We start from the raw sequence: 22725 nt of genomic DNA, 5'->3' as shown, positions 1-22725 counted from the left end.
CATGTGAGTGTGAGCCTGCTGAGATCAGTAGGATAGCCCAGCCAATCCACGGGCTCATGAGCAAAAATACATCTTTATTGTTGTGTCCCACTCAAGTTTTGTGGTTGTTTGTTATGGAACAACGTTGCGGCAATAGATAACTTATACTGGAAAAGAATGTGAGGACTATAGAAGGTTTCTTACTCCCGAGATTCTGGGGGTGATGAAGCTCTTTCTTCATCTATCTGTAGACTAGCGGGAGTAGATTGGCAAAGTGCTCAGAGATTCTGATGACCCGGGTTTATTAAAAGAGCACAAAAGATCATGACTGTTTGAGCCAGATGTATACGTGGGAGTGGGATCTATCTGGATATGAGGAGGAATGTTTGTAATCCTCACTTGGGCTCCATGATTGACTCCTGGTAACTAAACTGTATTTTATTTGTTTAGTTGAAGAAGTAAACACCTTCTGTATGTGGGGCACACTTGTAGACTTTGGGCTTATCATGTGAGACACAACACCTGCCCACATGGCACGAAAGTCCCACAATCGGGGTTTCATCACTTGGATTACTACAGTCATATTTATAATGGAAAACAACCCTTTAACTTGTTTCCAGTCCAACCCATCCTGCCCACTACTGCCAGATTTATTTGCCCCAAATCCCAATTCACTTCCAAACTTTCCTTTCTCTGCTCAAGGATATATAATGGTTCCCCATGGCCTTTTGGGCTAAACCTAAACTCATTCTGGTATTTTAGAAGCCTTATAATCTAGCTCATCTTGGCTATTCAGGCCATCTTCCACTATTTTCTATGGCCATAACAGGCTCTGTGCTTTTCCCTGTGCAGGTATCTTGCTCTTGTGTCCCTCCCTCCCTCCCTCACCTCACCTCTGCATCAGACCTGCGGAGAGTCTACTTTTCCTTCAAGATTCAACTCAGACCTCGCCTTGTCCATAAAGCCTCCTTAGTAAGTCTAGAAGATGTTGATGTTTGCTCATTTTGATGACCTGTAATACTGGGTCATTCTCCACTGGGCGAAAGCCATTGGTGGAGAATTTACATGACTCATCAATAGAATAATCAATTCAGGTCAGGCATGGTGGCTCACATCTGTAATCCCAGTGCTTTGGAAAACTCAGGGAGAGGGATGCTTGAGGCCACAAGTTCAAGACCAGCCTGGGCAACATAGTGAAACCCCATCTCTATAAAAAATAAACAAATTAGCCAGGCTTGGTGGCACATGGTTGTAGTACCTGTTACTTGGGAAGCTGAGGTGAGAGGATTCCTTGAGTCTAGGAGTTGGAGGCTGCAGTGAGCCATGATTGTGCCACTGCACTCTAGCCTGGGCAACAGAGTGAGACCCTGTCTCTAAGAAAAACTGAAGAATGATCAATACAACCCTCCCTTGTACCTCAGGGAAGGGTTCTTAAGGCATATGTGGTCTTTTTCTCATTCTGTAAGCCTAAAGAAGAATAAGGAAAGGAAGTAAACACTATTCTGTATAATAATATGATTCTCTAATGCCATGGATGGATAGAGATGACATCAAAAATTATGAAAGTTAGAAAAATACTTCCTTCCTAGTAGAAGCTACTATTCTGAGAATTAATGTTTGTGCACATGTGTGTGTCTGTGTGCGCATACCTGTGTGCATGTGTGTGAATGGGCCTAGTCCAACAGGTCCAATAGTTAAGGGACAATCCTGCCCATAACCCATTCAGGTGAGAGATCACAAAGGCAGTCTGGCCTAGGAGATCCCCTTTACCCACTGGGAAAGCAGGAATTCCAAAGCGGTTCCCACTGGACTGCTCTGTGGGATTTGGGGTGTTAATGCTTATCTTAGGCAGTGTGTGCTGCTCTAACAAAACACCTGAGACTTGGTAATTTATGAAGATCAGAAATTTATTTCTCAAAGTTCCAGAGGCTGGGAAGTCCAAAATCAAGGGGCTGGCAAGTATGGTGTCTGATAAGGGCCCAGTCTTTTCCTAGATGGTGCCTTGTTGCTTTGTCCCCTGGAGGGGATAAATGCTGTGTTCTCACAAGATGGAAAGGACAGAAGGGGCTGAGCCAACCCCTCCACTCCTTTTATTTTATTTTTAAAAATTTTAACTGTTTTTAGATGGAATTTTGCTCTTGTTGCACAGGCTGAAGTGCAGTGGCTCAATCTTGGCTCACTGCAACCTCCACCTCCCAGATTCAAGTGATTCTCCTGCCTTAGCCTCCTGAGTAGTTGGGATTACAGGTACCTGCCACCATGCCTGGCCATTTTAAAAAATATTTTTGTAGAGATGGGGTTTCAGCATGTTGGCCAGGCTGGTGTTGAACTCCTGACCTCAGGCGATCCACCTGCCTCTGCCTCCCAAAGTGCTGGGATTACAGGTGTGAACCACCCCGCCTAGCCCCTCCAGCCCTTTTATAAGGCACTAATCCACTCACGAGGGCAGAACGCTCATGGCCTAATCACCTCCTCAAGGCCCCACCTCTTAACAGTGTTGCATGTTTGAACATGAATTATGGAGGGGACACAAACATTCAAACAATAGCAATGGCTGTCACAATTATCTAGAATTCCTGAGACTCTCCTCCAGGTGAAGTGATTTAGACTTGGGAAGTGAATTAAGGGGAGAAGGAAGATGATGGTAGACACCGAGGTCCCTTTTGGTGAACAGTTTGTTTTTACCAAAGGCAAATAGAGATTCCCAGTTTGGGAGTTTGATGAAAGGCAATGCTCCGAGGAGAGATACAGGAATTCTGGGTCAAGGGTTGCAGGTGGGTGATGAAGGGGTACAATTCAGGGGCACCTATGTGGAGGTGTTCATAGTTTAGATGCTCTCCTTTTGGAGCCTGGGAAAGTCCTATTTATTTAGTGCTCAGTTTTATCCCTTTCCCACATGGGGACATTGAGTTCATCCTTTTAACTGACCCAGTTCTTGTGAGATGGACCCCTGCGTGGGCTGGCACGGAGAAACCTGGGAGATGGATGGTCAGAATGGAGGGTTATGAATGCAGCTCAGCATTCACAGGGAGTTGCCGTTTTTTTACAGTAATTTTTAGCTTTATGATTTTACTTCAGTGAAAATCTAAAACTGTTCATCTAAGATCTTCTGACTAGTTATTCTTTTATTTTTATTTTATTTTAATTTTTTTTTTTTTTGAGACGGAGTCTCGCAGTCTCCCAGGCTGGAGTGCAGTGGCGCCATCTCGGCCTCCTGGGTTTACGCCATTCTCCTGCCTCAGCCTCCTGAGTAGCTGGGACTACAGGCACCCGCCACGACGCCCGGCTAATTTTTTGTATTTTTAGTAGAGATGGGGTTTCACTGTGTTAGCCAGGATGGTCTTGATCTCCTGACCTCGTGATCCACCCGCCTTGGCCTCCCAAAGTGCTGGGATTACAGGTGTGAGCCACCGCACCCGACCCTGACTAGTTATTCTTTAACCAAAATTTGTCATAATGTTTTTGTGCTTGCATTTATACTTTTGTGCCCAAATCCCATTTGCACCAGGTAAAAGACAAGCGAAATCACTGTGGCTGTACGGATGAAGCTTTGGAGTTTCAAATAAGGAGATGAGGTAGAACTTTGTCATCTGGTAGCTTATAGTGGTGCCGGGATGCTGAACACCAAAGGATCTGCACCACTGTAGTTTCATATACAAATAGATACACTGTATGTCTCAACTGTACTTTGCAACTTGTAGTTCATTAAAAATAAATATAGGAGGCTGGGCGCAGTGGCTCACAGCTGTAATCCCAGCACTTTGGGAGGCCGAGGCGGGCAGATCACGACGTCAGGAGTTCAAAACCAGCCTGGCCGACATGGTGAACCTGCATCTCTACTAAAAATACAAAAATTAGCTGGGCATGGTGGCACATGCCTGTAATCCCAGTTACTCGGGAGGCTGAGGCAGGAGAATTGCTTAAACTGGGACCCAGGAGGCGGAGATTGCAGTGAGCTGAGGTTGCGCCACTGTACTCCAGCCTAGGCTACAGAGTGAGACTCCGTCTCTAAATAAATAAATAAATAAATAAATAAATGAATAAGTAAATTTATAATGAATAATTTTTCTTCTAATACAGGCAATGATGAGACTAAATTTAAAGCAGATGGAAGAGTGTCATAATGTTAATCTTATCTTCAACGGAGTGAGACAGCTTCATGGTGTTATAAGAGGATAAATCACTGAAATAGACATTTGAGGATCACATGTGGGGAAGTTTTAAGTATAAGTATGAGGTCTGATTCTGAACTAGCAGACAAAGCCTTGAAACCATTAATATAATTTTGAGCAGCTCTTTTATGTAAACAGGCCCTCTCTGAATTAGTATTATAAAAGCCAAACTACAACACTGATTAAAGACAGACCTGATGCTTTTCCTATTATTAAATCCAAGACTAACAATTTCATTGCAGCAAAACAGTATCATTAAATTGATGTTAATTTGAATATTGATTTTTTCAGGTTTTTTTTTGACTAATTTATAAATTTTCTTTGGTGTTTATTTGTAAATTAAAAAATTATTCCAAGTTTCATATTTATACATATTCAAGTAACATGACAAATTTTAAGTGAAACTGGAAGGTTCCTGACAAGTTTTTCTTTGGAGAGAGTATTCATTATTTTAATTTGAGAAAAACCGTGGCTGGGGAGAAAGGTCTTTGGGTTTCATACATACTATTGGCATCATAAATTTGTTTCATTTTCTTTTCCTATTGGTTTTATACAAGATATACTTGGCTCCCTAATTTCTTAGTATGCTTCTTTTGAATACCCCCAGCACCTGGTACAATACTGGGCACATAATAGCTGTTCAATAAATATGGCTAAAATGGATTAAGATTGGAGTAAATTGGAAATGGTTTAGAAAGAAATAGAGTAAAATGCAGCCCTCTATTGCAAAATTACCTAGCCAGGCTGTAAATTCTGATATATAAGGGCCTTTGTGTTTCCCACAGTGCTTAAAATAGAGGAGATGCTTGATCAATGCTGAGAAAGGGAGAAAGTCTTTTCTTCCCCAAAAGGAAGAATAAAACAAGCAGTGACGCGCACAGAGCCCTACACATGTGCTTCCATTGAGATCCATGGCTGCCGTACACCTCAGTACACTGTGTGCCTCAGGCCTATACTCCTGAGTACACACACTCACGCCCCTGTTCACACACATAGATACACACGCTCTTTCTTTCTTTGCAGGGCAGCGCGGTGGTCTAAAGTAGAACATTGCCTGTGATGGGGTAGGCCATTGGAAGCCTTGTCCCCACATGGCCTCTCCTGCATCTGGAAATCTGACCTGTCCAGCTCAAAGGGAGTAATCTAATCCTGGTCACATTTTCAGCGAGTTCTCAAGTATCAGTCGTCTTCCTGATGCATACCCAGGGCTGAATTTCCCCGTGAACTAGCCCAGGCCGGCCAACTATTTCCAAATGAGAACACAGCTCCTGCCAGTGCAGACTTAAGAACTTAAGTTTCTGGGGCAACTCAGTCCTGCTGGAGATTCATTATCCCACTGTTAGTTAAGGGGCAAGCAAGCCTTGGCTGGCATGCCTGCTAGGAGGCCAAGAAGTGGACTCTGTGGCATTTTATAATGATGGGTAAACAGCAGAAAGAAGACTCCAGCTTCTCCCCGCCCACTGGAATTCCAGGGCTTTGGGTCATGTCTGGTGGTAGGTCAAAGACCCCCGTGGGTGGTGGGGCCCAGGAATCTAAGTTCTTAACAAGATCTCTAGATGATTCTGGCATATGAAGTTGGAAACATCCTGACTGTATTAAGGCTATCCATGCTGTTGACCCTGCCCCTATGGCCCAAGTTCAGAATTTCTCCCCTCCCTTGGTGAAGGGCCATCCTGTGTTGGCTCAGGGCCACCCAGCCAGGCCTGGGCATAGAGCCGTGGCCCATTAACCTCCTTCCACCGCCGAACCATTTCTTGTTTGCTCTTGCAGATTTTCAGGCCATGAAGAGGAGCGCTGCTCTGACATTTATGTCTCACTCTCCTGATTTAAAACATCTTCATCACAACCAAAGACTCACCCTTTCCTCTCCTCCTCTCTGTCTCTGCAGCTGGTGGCTGCATTTCTCCCTCCTTTGCGCAGCAGTCATATGCCTGTCGTGGAGACAGAAAAGAGCCAAAGTGGCTGCAATATCGTATCTCTTGCCTGTGTTATAAATTGCAGGCCTTGTCTGGATCACGGGAACTATTATCAACATTAGCAGGCCAAGGGCACAGTGCCGAGGATGGCTCCCTTTTCCAGCATAGGCTCAGGAAAAGAGCAGATTAGAAAAAGGCCCAGAAGAATTCCCTCCCTCCTTTCTTCTCACTTCTGCGCTTTAATCCTCCCCATCATGTCAATGCATTCTGGACTTGAAATGAACCTAGAAAATGTGTACCATAAAAAATTAGACTGACCAAGGGCACAGATTGCTATATCTTCTTATTTATTTATTTATTTATTTATTTATTTATTTATTTATTTGGAGACGGAGTCTCGCTCTGTCACCCAGGTTGTAGTGTAGTGGCATGATCTCAGCTCACTGCAACCTCCACCTCCCCACCTCCCCGGTTCAAGCAATTCTCCTGTCTCAGCCTCCTGAGTAGCTGGGACTACAGGCGCATGCCACCATGCCCAGCTAATTTTTGTATTTTTAGTAGAGACGGGGGTTTTGCTATGTTGGCCAGGCTGGTCTTGAACTCCTGACCTCAGGTGATCCACCTGCCTTGGCCTCCCAAAGTGCCGGGATTACAGGTGTGAGCCACCACGCCCAGCTGCTATATCTTCCTATCCTTAGGCTGGTCTGGTATCCTTAAAAGCAGAGCCCCTTTCTCTGTATTTTAAAGCTGGTGAAGGAATTGGGCATGATCATGTTCTTAACTGAGTGGTTTGTCACTCTATAAATAATAATTCTTATCCAGAAGGGCAAATACAGTCATTCTAGGAAAAAAACCCAAAAACAACCCAACCTGATAATGAGGAAGACAGGAAGACAGATGAGGCTTTGCTCCTGAGGTCAAGACAGCTAGATGGTTTAGTACTTTTAACACAGACAGAGCGTGCATTTCTCTTTTGTTTTCTAATTGGGTCTACCAACCAGGTAGATTTCAATGTGCATTCAACAAATTGAGCACCTACCGTGGCTCTACTTAACCAGTGGTTTCTTTTTTTTTTAGACGGAGTCTTTCTCTGTCGCCCAGGCTGGAGTGTGATCTTGGCTCAATGCAACCTCCACCTCCCGGTTCAAGCAATTCTCCCCGCCTCAGCCTCCCTAGTAGCTGGAATTACAGGCGTGTGCCACTACGCCCAGTTATTTTATTTTATTTTATTTTTTTTGAGATGGAGCTTTACTCTTGTTGCCCAGGCTGGAGTGCAGTGGTGTGATCTTGGCTCACTGCAACCTCTGACTCCTGGGTTCAAGTGATTCTCCTGCCTTAGCCTCCCAAGTATTTGGGATTACAAGTGCCCGCCACCATGCCTGGCTAATTTTTTGTAGTTTTAGTAGAGATGGGGTTTCACCATATTGACTAGGCTGCTCTCAAACTCCTAACCTCAGGTGATCCACCCTCCTCGGCCTTCCAAAGTACTGGGATTACAGGCATGAGCCACTGCGCCCGGCCAAACAGTGGTTTCTAGTGCAGGCTTCTCATTGGAATCACTGGGGAAGCTTTCGAAAAATACAGTTTCCTACTCTGAGATTCTGAGTCAGTCAGTCTGGGATGAGGCCCTGGCAGCTGTATTTTCATTGAATTTAGGAAGCAGAACCCTATACTTTGGTCAGTGCTGTGGGGATACAAAGTGATTAGAACTCTCCTATAGTCTTGGAGTAGCCCACGATCTATTGGGGTTGGGAATATTAGACACTCTGCGGTGTATGATCCGTTAAGTTACTAAGACAAATACAGAGCCTAAGTTGGAAAAAAGATGGAGTGGGATAGAGAGGCAAGCCTTTCCACTGTGTTTGTGAGTGTAGACGTAAAATTCACTTCTTCTCCTCAGGCCTTCACAGGTCAAACATTTTGTCGAGATTTGGGCAGGGAGTAGCATGCCAGGCCCGGAGGTTCTAATCCAAATCCCTCAGTTCATGGTTGAAGACGCTGAACTCTAGAGGCGACATGACCCGCCAGAGGTCACACAGCAGACTGCAGGCGGTGTGGCAAGGACCTCGGGCTTGGAGAGAGTCACAGCCACTGGTGCCTCAGCACACCATGGACGGGAGCAGAGTGGGCGTTTTGTCACAGACTCGCTTCTGCAATCCTCGCCAGCCTGCTCAGCTGCTGCCACAGGGCTCAGGGGCTGTGGGTGGCATTTCTCTTCACCTCCACCTCTTGCATTTCCTCAGGCTGAGGGGAGTCACTGGAAAGGCTGTTACTCGTGGGGAACTGGAGCTACCTCTTGAAATGATTGCTCAGTGCATCTCACACTAGGATTCTACAGACCATCCTGATGGCACTGGGGTCTGGATCATTGCATACCGCAAGTGTGTCCCCCTCTGACCTATAATTCTCCTGTTTGGGAAAATCTAGTTAAAATAAACATCCAGAGAAATTGTTATCGTTGAAACAGAGAGAGTCAACATGTGTACCAGTGTACTAGCCAGGATTCTTCAGAGAAATAGAATAAACAGGATGTAAACAGAATAAACAGGAGGAGGCTCATGATGAGGGATTGACTCAGTGATTATGGAGGCTGAGACATCCGGTGATCTGCTCTTTGCAAGCTGGAGACCTGGGAAAGCTGGTGATGAAATTCCAGTGTGAATCTGAAGATCTGAGAACCAGAGGAGTGGATGGTGCAAATCTCAGTCCGAGGGCAGGAGAAAACCAATGCTCCAGCTCAAACACTCAGGCAGGTAGCAAAAGGGACAAATTCCTCCTTCCTCTTCCTTTTTGTTCTACTTAGCCCCTACACAAATTCGGTGATGCTTTCCCACATTGGGGAGGCTATCTACTTTACTGAGTTCTCCAATTCAAGTGTGCTAATCTTTTTTTTTCTTTTTTTTTGAGACAGAGTCTTGCTCTGTCACCCAGGCTGGAGTGCTGCGGCTCAATCTCAGCTCTCTGCAACCTCTTCCTCTTAGGTTTAAATGATTCTCCTGCCTCAGCCTCCCGAGTAGCTGGGACTAAAGGCACACACCACCATGCCCAACTAATTTTTCTATTTTTAGTAGAGATGGGGTTTCACCATGTTGCCCAGGCTGGTCTCAAACTCCTCACCTCAGGCGATATGCCCTCCTCTGTCTCCCAAGTGCTGGGATTACAGTGGTGAGCCATGACCACACCCGGCCTCAAATGCTAATCTTATCCAGAAACAGTCTCACAGATGCATCCAGTTTAATTTGAGTATCACATGGTGTAGTGAAGTTGACACATAAGAGTAACCAATACAACCTTCAGCAGCGAAACTGCTGGTGATGAGAGGGCAGCCAGATGAAAACGTAGCCTGGGGACAGGGTGGACAGAATGGAAGGGAACAAGCACTGGTGTTTTCAGGAAGTCAAAAGATTTGTCTCTCCTCTGTCTTGGGGACAGAGAAGAGGGTGCTAGAAGATGGGATTTCTCCTGAATCTTTTTCTGTGTGGGCTGGAGATTGTCTCTATCACCTCCTCTACCTACCTGTCACTGTCTTGAGTGGTGTTACTCAAAACGATTGTACCAAGGTGACACGGTCTAGGGAGGGCTCTGCTGCCGTGGCTATGTTCATTGGCTTATGGATTGCACATTTTTCACCTTCACAACATAGAGCAGCGTAACGAGCATCTCATCAGGTCCAGGGACAGAAAAGAGGTGGGTGGGTTAGCTTTAAAAATGAAGGACACACACAGAAATACACACACATACATCAAAGATGAAGAAAGCAAATGGATACCTTGAGTAACTAACTAGAGGACTTTCTCATCTCTTGGTAGTTGAATACACGTAGAAGGGCAACATTGCTAAGATGAGGCTATTTGTGAATTATGCCTCTTCTACCCCGGGCCCTTCTGGGAGCTTTCAGAAAGAGGGCTATGAGGGCTTACCCAGCTCTCTCCCTTCAAATTAAAATGTGTCCAGTTCGAAACACTGACAGGCAGCCTACAGGTTCAGGCCACCCTATTCTCAGTCAGGAAATTCTGAGGACGCTTAACTCAGGAGCCCAGCAGATCCACCCACCCCCTAGACAGTCTTGCTATGGGCCGCTTTGACCTTATGGGCAGAGTAACTGGGTTTCTGCCTTGTGGTACGAACCGTGCATCTCCCTGATGCTAATTTCAGGAGGTGTTTTCTTTTCTTTCTTTCTTTCTCTTTCCTTCCTTCCTTCCTTCCTTCCTTCCTTCCTTCCTTCCTTCCTTCCTTCCTTCCTTCCTTCCTTCCTTCCTTCTGTCTTTCTGTCTTTCACTCTCTCTTTCTTTCTTTCTTTCGTGAGGGTTCAAGAGATTCTCCTGCCTCAGCCTCCCGAGCAGCTGGGATTACAGGTGTGCACCACACCTGGCTAGTTTTTGTGTTTTTAGTATAGACAGAGTTTCACTATGTTGACCAGGCTGGTCTCGAACTCCTGACCTCAGGTGGTCCCCTGCCTCGGCCTCCCAAAGTGCTGGAATTACAGGTGTGAGCCACTGCACCCGGCCCAGGTGGTGGTTTTCTATCTAGTTGCCCTAATCTAGAATTTCTGCCTGGTTCACTTACGGGCTAGTCCTGTCTCTCTAACACTAGGATCCTCATGTGTTCTTGCCAATTCTCAGGGTCTGGGGACCCGTCCCCAAATCTAAACCCTCTGGCTTGGACTCTTGGTTTGTATATCCTATTGACGATGTGGGTGGTTCTATTGCAGATCAGGGAAGCCATTTAGCACCAGTGATGGGCTGAGTAGTTGCCTCTGAAGGTGTCCATGCCCTAATATCTGGGTTATCCGAATGAAAAAGTTGGGTGTTACATGGCAAAGGGGACTTTGCAGATGTAAATAAGATTACCAACCTTAAAATAGGGATGTTCTCGTGAATTATCTGAGTGGGCCCAGTGTGATCACACAAGCCCTTAAAAGTGGAGAAAATTCTCTGACTGAAGCCAGAGAGGTGCAAAGGAAGAAAATGGCAGAGGAGATGCAGCAGAAGAGGAAGTCAGAGAGATTCCAAGTGTGAGAAGGATTTCACATGCTGTTGCCAGTTCTGAGCTGTAGGCACCCACGTGCAAGGACCTGGGAAAGGCCTCTAAGAGCTGAAGGCGGTCCTGCCTCCCAGCCAGCAAGGAAACAGGGACCTCAGTCCTATAACTGCCAGGAGATGAATTTATTTGTCCAACAACCTGCATAGGTTTGGAATTGTATTCCTCACTGTCCAGTAAGGACACCTTGGTTTTAGTCAGTGGGACCCATGTTGGACATCTGACCTATAGAAACTTTGAAATAATAGCTTTGTATTATTTTAATCTGCTGAGTGTGTGGTAGTTTGTTGCAACAGCAGTAGAAATGGTGATATTTAAATAACACAAATATAATTACATTGGACACAAAGAATAAAACAACAGCAGCAAAAAGATATTGAAGCCTCTTGCTTTCACAGCCGCAATGGCTGCCGCCAACAAAAAATTAAGGTGTCTACTGATCACGCTTTTGATTTCCTGGGCTCATCACCCCTCCCCTAAAGGTATCTATATTTCTTCTAATGTCTCACATTCTTCTAATCCAGTAACTTCCTATCGTTGCTAGAGATGTGCACGGTTTATTGTAAAACGAGAGGCATATCGTGTAGCTACTATTTCATGCTGTTTGTTAATGTCTGTTAGCTTTACAGAACATTGCATTTGCTATATATAATAGCTATACAAAGAAGTTATCATTGTCATGATTTTACAGATGAGGCCACTAATATTAAAACGCATGAAAGTTAGGGGATTTACCCAAGGTTGTATGTTCTTCAAGTGACAGGGGACCGGGATTCAAACTCAAGGTGGTTTGATTTCAAAGCCCATGTTCTGGACCTACTTTCTCCCATCGTTAAGGATGTTTGTCCCTTGGATTTACCTTTGCTTATTGTCTTCCCCTTGGAATGGGAGAGTATGATGGTTTTAAAGAGACGACACAAATTTATTGATCTCCTTAGGAGGTAGAACTGAATTCCCCACCCTTTGACTATGTGAGTCACTTGTAATGAATAGAATAAGGTACAAGTGACAATGTGTGACTCTGACTAGGTCATAAAAGGCGTTGGGACTTCTCACATTCTTTCTTTCCCTTGGATCCCTCACTCTGGGGAAGTGCTGTGAGCAGCCCTTGGGAGAAGCTCACGTGGGCAGTTACTGAGGCCTCCGGCCAACAGCCAGTGAGACCCAGAGACTGGCCCACAACCATATGACTGAGCTGAGAAGTGGATCCTGCAGCTCTGTAGCTCTGTGGCCCCAGCTGATATAGTGACTGCCACTTCTTGTGAGACCCTGAGACAGAACCACCCAGCTAAGTAAGGCACTCTGGGTCCTGCCCCATGGAAAATGGAGATAATTACCATTTGTTGTTTCAAGCTGGGAAGTTTTGGAGTAACTCATTATGCAGCTGTAGATAACTAATACAGGAAACATTCTTACCCTCTTTCTGTTACTGAGCCTCAGAATTAAACTCTTTTATGGAATCATAAATCTTAGAATTGAAAGGGCCTTTGGATATTAGGTGGTTCAACTCCCTGGTCTATAGTAAAATAGTTGCATGAAGGTTTACTTCCCAAGGCCATTGTGGGGATTAAATGAAGCAATACAAACAATATGTCCTGCGTATTGAGCTGAGTCAGTGTCCAATAAGAGCACGCTTCTCCCCTCTGAATGAGGAGACGAGGGCCCAAGAGGTTAGTCACCTGGCCAAGACCCTAGGGCTAAGTGGCTGCAGAGCCTAGTCCTAAAAGCAATTCCCTATGGCACTGAGCCCAGCACTTCTACTACTGCTTTCTTTCCTCCTGCTTCTCTGCGTTTTAGTCATTAAAGTCACACATGGGAGTACAGGTGGTATCTGAGAAGTGTGAGCAAAGTGTATGGGAAGGTGTGGAGACTGCAGCTGGCCAGGCACTGTAGGACGATGCTGAGATCACATTTGGTCTAAAAACGCCAAAGAGAATTGCTGGAGAGTCTCAAGCCAGCAGTGATGAGATGAAGCTGACATCAATGATGGGAGTGGTTGAGATGGAGAGAAGGTGCGAGGAAGAGAAAAGAAAGGCCAAGGAGGAGAGCATTTAGCAGTTTCCAGGGGGACACAGTGCCTGGCCCTTCCCTTCACCCCAGCATCTATCACAGCCCCCTTGCACAGAGTAGGCACTTGAGAAATGTTTGTTGTCCCTGCGGTTAGTCACGCTGTTGCCCTGCCTTGAATCCCTTCCCCTCTCCTGTCCCATGTGCTAATCCTTGTCCTACCCAGTCTTCAAAATGCAGCTCAGGTACTGCCACCTCCACACACCAGCATCAGCCTCTGACTTTGCATAATCATAAACTATTTCACCTTGGACTTGCTCTGTGATAGCCGATTTCTCATAGAGCTCCCCTTCGCAAGACAGGCAGGGGCTCTGGGTCTGGAACAGAGCCAGCCCGCCCACCCAGGCCTTATGTTCATTTATAGACTCTGATTCTCCTTTTGTGGGTACAGGTCACTGGCCTGCTCTCCCTGGTTATCCCCAGCGGTGTGGGGTTTTGGGAAGGAGATGGAAGCAGAGGGTTGGGACTGTGGCAATATCGTGCTTTTTATTATATGAATGGCATCACATTCATATTGTAAAAAGACTTCCACGTCAAATATCTCAGTGTGTGCTATAAAGTGTGGTCTTTTTAAAATGTTTTATTTTTTAATAGTTTTTTTGTAGAGATGAGGTCTAACTATGTTGCCAAGAGCTGGTCTCAAACTTCTGGCCTCAAGCAATCATCCCACCTTGCAAATCACTGGGATTACAGGCATGAGCCACTGTGCCTGGCCACGTGTTTTTAAAACTTTTAAAGCTATCAGATGCTGAGAACACAGAGGGGATCAGTAACATACCCAGAACCTCACAGAGAGTCCCCCTTGCCGACAGCTCAGCTGGTAACTGGACAGGCGACTGTCTTGGCTGGGGAGAGCTGTGAGTTTTTGAGCCTGGGCCACTCATGATGTTGGCTGTGTGCATGGCCCTGTTGGCGTCCCACAAATGTGAGACTCTTCTGTGCCTGGGATTTGTCTCTGAGCCTTGGGTTTTCAGTTGCCCAGTCTCTCTGTGGTGAACTTCATCTTATATGGGCTTCAAAGTCATCAGGTAAGGGAAAAGTCTCAGATTCAAAACTGTCTTTGGAAAATCTCTGATGTTACCATGAAACCCTTGAGTGTGTAAAATCCTGTGCTAAATTATGTGTCATGAATGTCTAATGCAAAAAGTAATATCCAGTGGGTAATACGAATGCTCTGTTTCCCAGGCTGGAGTGCAGTGGCATGATCTTGGTTCACTGTAACCTCCACCTTCTGGGTTCAAGCCATCCTCCTGCCTCAGCCTCCTGAGTAGCTGGGACTACAGGTGTGCATCACCACGTCCAGCTAATTTTCGTATATATATAATTTTAGTAGAGTCAGGGTTTTACCATATTGGCCAGGCTTGTCTTGAACTCCTGACCTCAAGTGATCCGCCTGCCTTGGCCTCCCAAAGTTCTGGTATTACAGGCATGAGCCACTGTGCCTGGCCCCACAGCATCTTAAATACAGAAAAGGATCTTTAGACACAGGAATTACAGGCTGTGATGAGGTGACCAGCTGTCCCAGTTGTCTGAAACAGTCTTGGTTTTAGCACTGAAAGTTCTGCATCCTGGGTAACACCGAAGTCCCAGGCAAGCCAAGACAGTGGTTGCTTTACGTCAGCATTAAGAGCCACTCACATTGTGAAGGACCCATGGGAACCGAGGCTGACAGTGGAGCTCGTGATTCCATGTGGACTGGAGGACAAATTACCCTGCAATTTCTTCTTTCTTTCCCTGTCCCTCCTCCTACTCACAATGCATGTAATTGAATTCGCATTAGCTATATAAAATATCCTCAAGATATAATTCCTGGTTTCTACCGGAAAAGCAGCCCAAAACACAGGGTTTTCTAATGCTGAGTCCTTGACATCATGTCAAGTCAATACATGCATCTGGGTTTGTGAATGGTGTGTGCGTGTGCGTGTGTGTGTGTGTGTGTGTGTAAGGTGGAGTGTGGTACACCAAGGAGCAGCTTCTGACAGGTCTCGTGGATTCCCCTGCTTGCAAGCTTCATTCCACCAATCGCTTATGAGTGGAGTTCACACTTTCCCTGGCTGAGGTTGCTCCTTGAGTTGGGATGTCTCGCAGCAGCAGTTGGCCAGTGCCATGGGGCACATCTCCCAGTCATATCTTGCATGGAACAGGGGAGAGCTGCTCATAGTGGGTGGCTGGCATTTACACTCCTAACTCGGCTTTGGAATCTGTGATCTCTCATCAAATCCACACCTTTTGCTTTGTTTCAGAGTTGCCTGGACAGGAGGTCGCTTGGGAAGGTTTCTTCTCCCTTATTCTCTGCCTGGAATTGTCTAGGGATTGCTGGCTGATGGTAAGAGGTTTTGATGGGGGAGTAAAGTCTAGTTCTGTCAAAGAGCATTTGTAGGTTAGGGACAAACTGTTGTTCAGTTGGAAGAGGGGGATTGAAGCAAATGGATTCATGCATTGTTCCTGCTCTGATATCTTAAAGGTGGTTGGAGGGTGTTTAAACAAAGCAAGGGATCAGGAGTCTTACCCAGGAGTCAAGAAGGGGATGAGACAGGATCGGTCAAATGGCCAGTGGCAGGAACAAGCATGACAGGCAGTCGTGACAGTGTCCTCCATCCAGCTAATGTGTCTGCTAGAAGACAATGCAAAAACCCTCTAGCTGGGACTCTGTGCAAGCCCAGAATTTATGCTCCATCCTCTCCTCTTCTTTTTCCTCTGAGAAATAGGGTCTTGGATGATCCTCTTGGTCTGTATTCTCACATTAGTGTTATTAACGGCCTGGTCATCTAATTAGTCTTTTTTTTTTTTGTAGGTTAACATGTAATTAGGCATTTCCTCATTATCTTGAGGAATACAGGAGTAGCATCTAAAAGTCATCTTCTATAAATGGATCTAAAGGAGGCTGAGAGACAAGGCAGGGAGCCGGGCATTAACCAACGATGGCAGAAAGGCTATAGGGATGAGCTGCCTCATGGTCACATTTGTTTCTGGCATCAAAGAATGAAGGAAATAGTGGAAATTATTGTTGCTCCATGTTCTGTGATGTGATATCTTTTGGGCCAACATGAGTTACAGCTGTTGTTAGATGGCTTCTGCAAAGCACTGCTCATAAAGTCCCGTGTTGCCATAAATCATTCCATTCTCGTTAGGCCTCCCCACTCAAAACCTGCCCAAAGCACTCTACAAGCTCAGTGACTCCCTAGAAACATCTCAGCTTGGTTTCAGCTCCTCATGTGCAAGGTTTTTATCATCCACCATCTTCACCATCACTCTTACCATCACCATCATCCTGACCATCATCACCATTATCACTTCTTTTTTTTTTTTTGAGACAGAGTCTTGCTCTGTTGCCCAGGCTGGAGTGTAGTGGCACGATCTTGGCTCACTGCAACCTCTGCCTTCTGGGTTCAAGCTATTCTCCTACCTCAGCCCCCTGAGTATCTGGGACTACAGGTGTACACCACCACATCCAGCAAATTTTTATTATTTTTTTTAAGTAGAGACGGGGTTTTACTGTGTTGGCCAGGCTGGTCTCAAACTCCTGGCCTCGAGTGATCCACCTGCCTTGGCCTCCTAAAGTGCTGCGATTACAGGTGTGAGCCACCATGTCTGGCCCTATGATCACTTCTTGAGCACTGTTGTAAGCTGATTACACATATTATTTCATTCAATCCTCGTAATAACCCTAACATTATCTCCATTTTAAAGATTTAAAAAACAACAACAACCAAAAAAAAACCAAAACTAGGTCCAAAGAAATCAAGTGACTTGCTAAGTTCACGAAGTTAGTAAGAGACAGTGCTGGGATTTGGGCCCAGGAAGCGAGACACAGAGCCTGCTCCTGCACTCCTTACTGCACCTCCTTGACTTCATGATTTTACATCTGGTACTTTCGTTAGCCAGTTGTGAACAGGAAATGCTGTTTTGACTTGGATGGATGATAGCTTGGAGGTCCTACATTTTTTTCCATTTAAGCTCACCTCCAAGGACAGGTCTGAATTAAACTTCCCAGTTGACAATGGCATTGGAGATTTGTGACATCATCATCAGAAACTATTAAGCGTCTCCCTCCAATGAGCAAGCCAGAGTAAGTTTTACAGAGTCCCAGACCGTGCCAAAGAACTTGCCTTCAAAGCATTTAGTAGAAGAGATAACACACAGACAGACAAGTACAATAAAAATTTAAAGAGTTATACCTGCTGTGAGAGAAGTTATAAAGCTTGGTTGAATTCTTGGGTTTATTACATAAGTCAGACTACATGTCTTTTTGGGCACCACGATATTCACAACTGTGTCCAAGTTAAGGGCTCGTGCATTTTAGAGATGGGAACAAGGGACGGTTCACAAAGTGGAACCAGGGAGAGCAGATGTAGAAATCTTACATCTAGGATTACCAGGGTTCTTGAAGGCTGTAGATCTTCTCATTTCCTTAGTCAACAAGTAACTCCGTATAGAAGCCTGGTCTACTGCTCGTTCTCGGACTGTCATGAGCAAGAAGGCAACCCAATCTGTGTGAATAATGGGAAACCCAAATGAATGGTGTTTTTTGAGATGTTTCTGTTTGTGTTTCAACACCAAATGTTGAAAGCAGAAAGTTGGTTTTGTTTTGCTATAGCTGCTGATGCCAGGAGACGTGGAACTGCGCGTTCACTGCCATGTTCTGGCTAATGGCCAGCAGTGAGGAAGGAACGCTTGGGGCACTGCTGGTGGGCATCAGCACATGGACTGACTCCGCACAGGCATGCTCAGAGCAGCCCTCTGGATGCCTGACCCCTGCCTCTGTTTCTCAACAGACATGGCCTTTGTCACCAGAGTGCTCAGCCCATCTCTACTGGGACCGTCATTCATCTAATTGTCCCAGTCAGAAATCTTGTGCGGTCTTTGATTTCTTCTTCTTCCACATCACCCAGATATCTCAAATACATCCACTTCCTTCCATCTCTGCTGCTAATGCAGAATTCCAGACAGCAACATTTCTCACCAGGACAACCACACCAGCTGCTTACTTGTCTCCTACTTTCTTTCCAGTTCCTTCAATTTATTTTTTCTTCTCAGAGTAGCCTAGATATTTTTTTAAAAAAAGATATTTTATACCATATGACACTCCTTCTTAAAACACTTCAATGGTATTCCATTACATGTTGGAAAAAAGTCCAGATCTCATAGTATGGCTATCAAGGTCCTCCCTTGTCCAGGCCCTGCCCACCTTCCCAACCCCACCTCCCCTGATCCAGCCCCTGTGCACCTTTCCAATTCCATCTTGTTCTACTCCCCACCATCTCACTCATGTCACTTGGGCCACTCCGACTGCTTTGTGTTCCTTAAATTCATGCAACACTTCCCATACCTGGTCTTCTGACGCATAGTTCCCTCTGCATGGGACACTTTCCCTCCTGAATGCTTGCATGGCTGGCCTATTTTTATACTTCAGGTTTTGCCTTAAATATTTCCTCCTCAGCATCTAGAACTAGAAGTACCATATGACCCAGCCATCCCATTACTGGGTATATACCCAAAGGATTATAAATCATGCTGCTATAAAGACACATGCACACGTATGTTTATTGTGGCACTATTCACAATACCAAAGACTTGGAATCAACCCAAATGTCCATCAGTGACAGACTGGATTAAGAAAACGTGGCACATATACACCATGGAATACTATGCAGCCATAAAAATGGATGAGTTTGTGTCATTTGTAGGGACATGGATGCAGCTGGAAACCATCATTCTCAGCAAACTATTGCAAGAACAGAAAACCAAACACTGCATGTTCTCACTCATAGGTGGGAACTGAACAATGAGATCACTTGGACTCGGGAAGGGGAACATCATACACTGGGGCCTATCATGGGGAGGTGGGAGGGGGGAGGGATTGCATTGGGAGTTATACCTGATGTAAAGGACGAGTTGATGAGTGCTGACGAGTTGATGGGTGCAGCACAGCAACATGGCACAAGTATACATATGTAACAAACCTGCATGTTATGCACATGTACCCTAGAACTTAAAGTATAATAATAATAATAACAAAAAATATTTCCTCCTCAGCAAGGCCTTCCCTGAGTGATCTCCTTTCAGCTGAATCATTGTGCTTTGTTTCTCCCTGGCACTTAGCATGCGTTGAAATCACACATACATTTGTTTATGTTCTTGTTGAATGCCTGTCTGCTATCTGCACTGACGTTCAGTGAGGAAAGGGCTACGTTAGTTTTGCTCAGCATTAGTTTACTTTGGGACTCCTAGCATAATGCCTTAAAGAATGTGTTTTATAAATATTTATTGAATAAATAAGTGTTTATTTCAATGAGGTTCTATTGTCCTTTTGTATGGAGGCTAGCCCAGCTTGCTAAATGCTTGTGCCCAGGCATGAGTGAATGTTAAACAGAAAACAAAAAATACAGTTCTTTAAAATTAGTTTTTTTATTTCAACAGTTTTTGGGGTAGAGGTGGTTTTTGGTTGCATGGAAAGGTTCTTTAGTGGTGATTTCTGAGATTTTAGTGCACCTGTCACCTGAGCCGTGTATATCATACCCAGTATATGTAGTCTTTTATCCATCACCCCCCTCCCAACCTGCCCCCCACCAAGTCCCCAAAGTCCATTATATCACTCTTATGCCTTTGCGTCCTCATAGCTTAGCTCCCACTTAGAAGTAAGAACATATGGTATTTGGTTTCCCATTGAAAGTGTGTTTTGTATTTGGTGACTTTTCCCCCAGTCCCTCTTTGTCTCTGTTAATGAGCTCAAGATATGAGGTAGAAGAGGTCTGGAAGCCATTTGCCTTTCAGACCCTTTAAATGAGGCACAAAAAGAGGTGCTTCTGGGGATGGAGAAGAAAGACAGCTCGATGTAGCAGGCGTTTGGCATATGGAGAGCAGGTTGGCCCCAGAAGGGATCCTTCTAGGATCATTAAAGATAATGTGCTTCCAGCCCCTGTGGCCGTCCCCTCCGCAGAAGAGTGGCAGACGGCCTGGCATCTGGAAAATTCAGAGGACTCTGAGTTGGGCAAATGAGCAACCTGCTCAGTTCCTTCTTTGCAGGGGAAAATGAGTGACTCCTAGTTGCTGGGGGAAAGAGCAAGGCTGGCAGAGGTTGTATCTGTGTCACTCCCACCCCCAGTGACCTTGCCAGTTAAGCCCTCCTCCACCACATGGAGAGTCCCATCACTGGAGACAGAGCCAATCTCACTGAACTCCTTGAATCCCAGCCACAAGTAGAATCTGGTCATCAGCAGTTGCTCATAGGCCCCACTGTGGGCGCCTCTCTATGTTGTTGGCTCCCTAGAGTCACAGGGTCACCGTTTCTATGTAAGCTGTGTCAAAGACTGTGACTTCACACAGTCTGAGAGTGGTCGCTGACAGCTGATCTAACAGTGAGATGACAGTGACATACATTTAAATTGGGGGCCCTTAAGCCAGAACTTCTCTCCCGTCCCTTAAAGAGAAAATAAGCAAATCACCCACAGAGAATGGCTCTTCCCTCCTGCTGTATCTCAGGGAGTCCTGGGGATACCGATGTCTGTGCTGACCAGTGATTTGCCGAATACATGCTTTTACAGTGTGGCTTTGTCTTTGTAATAAAACAGTGTCAAAGTGTACATTTCAATAACGAGGCACGGATGTGATTTCTGAGCCATCAGTGGAAATGGACGATTGGACAAAATGATGCTACGGGACATCTCTCACTGGGAGAGATTGTGTCCCTATCCGGGCTGGTACTTATGGAGGGTCTGTGATTCATATTTATGTCAGAAGAATTGAGTTAGGCTGTGCTGTGCTCTAGGAAGATGCAAGAAGTAAGACAAAGGAACAGGAGCCAGTGTTTTTCAAGGTTCTGTAAAGATCCAAAGGTAGTTTTAGGCACGTGATGAAGATTGGCTTAATTTAGTCCAACGAGATTGTTCCTGATCCTCTTGGGGAATCCTACTTCCCATCTGCCTGGCAAGGGAGCAAGAGGCAGAGTGTGGCCAGAAAACTGATTTTCAAAAGGTTGGAGCAAATAAGGTTGGGGAAACAACACTTTCACCTCGGAGATGACTCAAAAAGTTGGGATTCAACATGCTGATCCAGTCGTGATCTGCACTAATGGCACAGGCTCTCCTTGGCTTGTGCTCATGGCTTTGCAGCTGTGTTGCAGCTCCAGCAAGAGTAAAGAAGCTGTAAATATATCCCAGGTACTTCTTTTCCCCTACAACAGAGGTTCTCAAATGAGCAACCACAGGCTACAAGGCCGGCCACCCTGTTTCTGATTGACTACGGCTTAGGATGAGGCCTGAAAATGTGCATTTCTAACAAGCTCCCTGGTGATGCTGCTGCTGCCGGTCCAGGGATCTCACTGAGAGCCTCTGCTCTGGAGCACCCTGAGAGAAGGAGGCCCAGCTCAGCATTTGCAAAGGGCCAGGTTTTTCTGGGTCATATGTTCTTCCAGTTGTTTTCCTCTTCTCATTTCCCCACTCATTACTGAACAGGCTGACGACAATAAGGACAACTGCAGATTCTCTTTTCCTTCTGATGTGTTATAATTCAATCCTCTCAGCACTTTTTACCACGTTTTTATTTTCTTCCTTAAAAAAAAAGGAGGGCCCCAGCGTCCTTGAAGACAGATCCCTTTTTAGCTTTGCTTTGGGGGGATTCTCGCTGCCTGTAAGGCAAGCATCTTAGGGAGTCCCGTCTCCTGTGTCTGGTGGGGAGGCAGTGAGTAAACAGCCACTCTGTTCTCAAAGGTCAGGCTGAGACCCGGTGTCTAGCAGCACTGGGTCCTCAGACCACTGCTATTCTCATGGCAAATGTTGAATACCAGCACTCGGGGAGACGCTAACGCAGGTCAAGATGGTGCCAGGCGCAGGGAGGCTGTTGAAAATGTTGATTTAATTAGTTAGATGTAGTGAGGGATGCAGGGATGGCTGCTCAGGGGGTTCTTGTATTTCCATATCTGGGATAAAACTCTCCTCTGTAGCAACAAACTTAATTCCAGATCCTGGTTTTATAAATTGCCTCTACTGGACAGAGGGGTGAAGGTCATTGTGAGACTCAATTCTTCGAAGTCTCACTTATAAAAAGGGCATAATGAGAGTCTCTATGTCCAAGGGAGAGGGCGCTTTGAGCATTTAGCACTGGGCCTGGTGTGTGGTGAGCACCCCATGACTGGTGGCTGCTCCTCTTAGGGATTTGCAAGTGCAGGCAGCAAATCCCTAAGTGGTGGGTCAGAGCAGCGCTGATGTGCTCGGGGAACAGGGTCTTCCTCTACTCCTCTTGGCACAGGAACGTGGCAGACACGGGCAGGCAGCAGGATCTGGTTATTAACTGGAGCCTGAGCAGTCACGCAGGGCTACAGAGACTCCCAGTGAGGCTTAGTGTCCGGAGTCACTGTGCAAGGTGTTTGTCCCTGGGAAAATCATGGCCTGGACTTTACAGAACTCAGAGAAGTAGCAGGGATGAGGATGTCACCCAGGTGTTTGGACTAAATGCCAAAGGTGAGTGGACCCCCCACAGCTGCCCTCCCTCCTCCTGCCTCACCTCAGCTTTGTGCCATGCCTTCAGGGCACACTTCTGCTGCTTCATGGGTG

At 45.7% G+C, this 22725-nt stretch overlaps 1 long non-coding RNA gene across 1 annotated transcript in view; it reads left to right on the top strand.

Moving 5' to 3' along the window:
• Nucleotides 1–22725, top strand: part of LOC112424844 (uncharacterized) — a 153745-nt gene that overhangs the window by 29165 nt on the left and 101855 nt on the right. Inside the window, exon 2 of the long non-coding RNA XR_011621939.1 lies at nucleotides 15418–15500. This is a non-coding gene — a long non-coding RNA (uncharacterized lncRNA). The remainder of the gene's footprint in view (nucleotides 1–15417; nucleotides 15501–22725) is intronic.

This window comes from Macaca nemestrina, chromosome 4 (assembly GCF_043159975.1).
Source record: "Macaca nemestrina isolate mMacNem1 chromosome 4, mMacNem.hap1, whole genome shotgun sequence".
In the NCBI taxonomy this organism is placed as follows: domain Eukaryota; kingdom Metazoa; phylum Chordata; class Mammalia; order Primates; family Cercopithecidae; genus Macaca; species Macaca nemestrina.
Note: the sequence above shows the minus strand (reverse complement) of the source record. Positions and strands in the feature narration are given on the sequence as shown.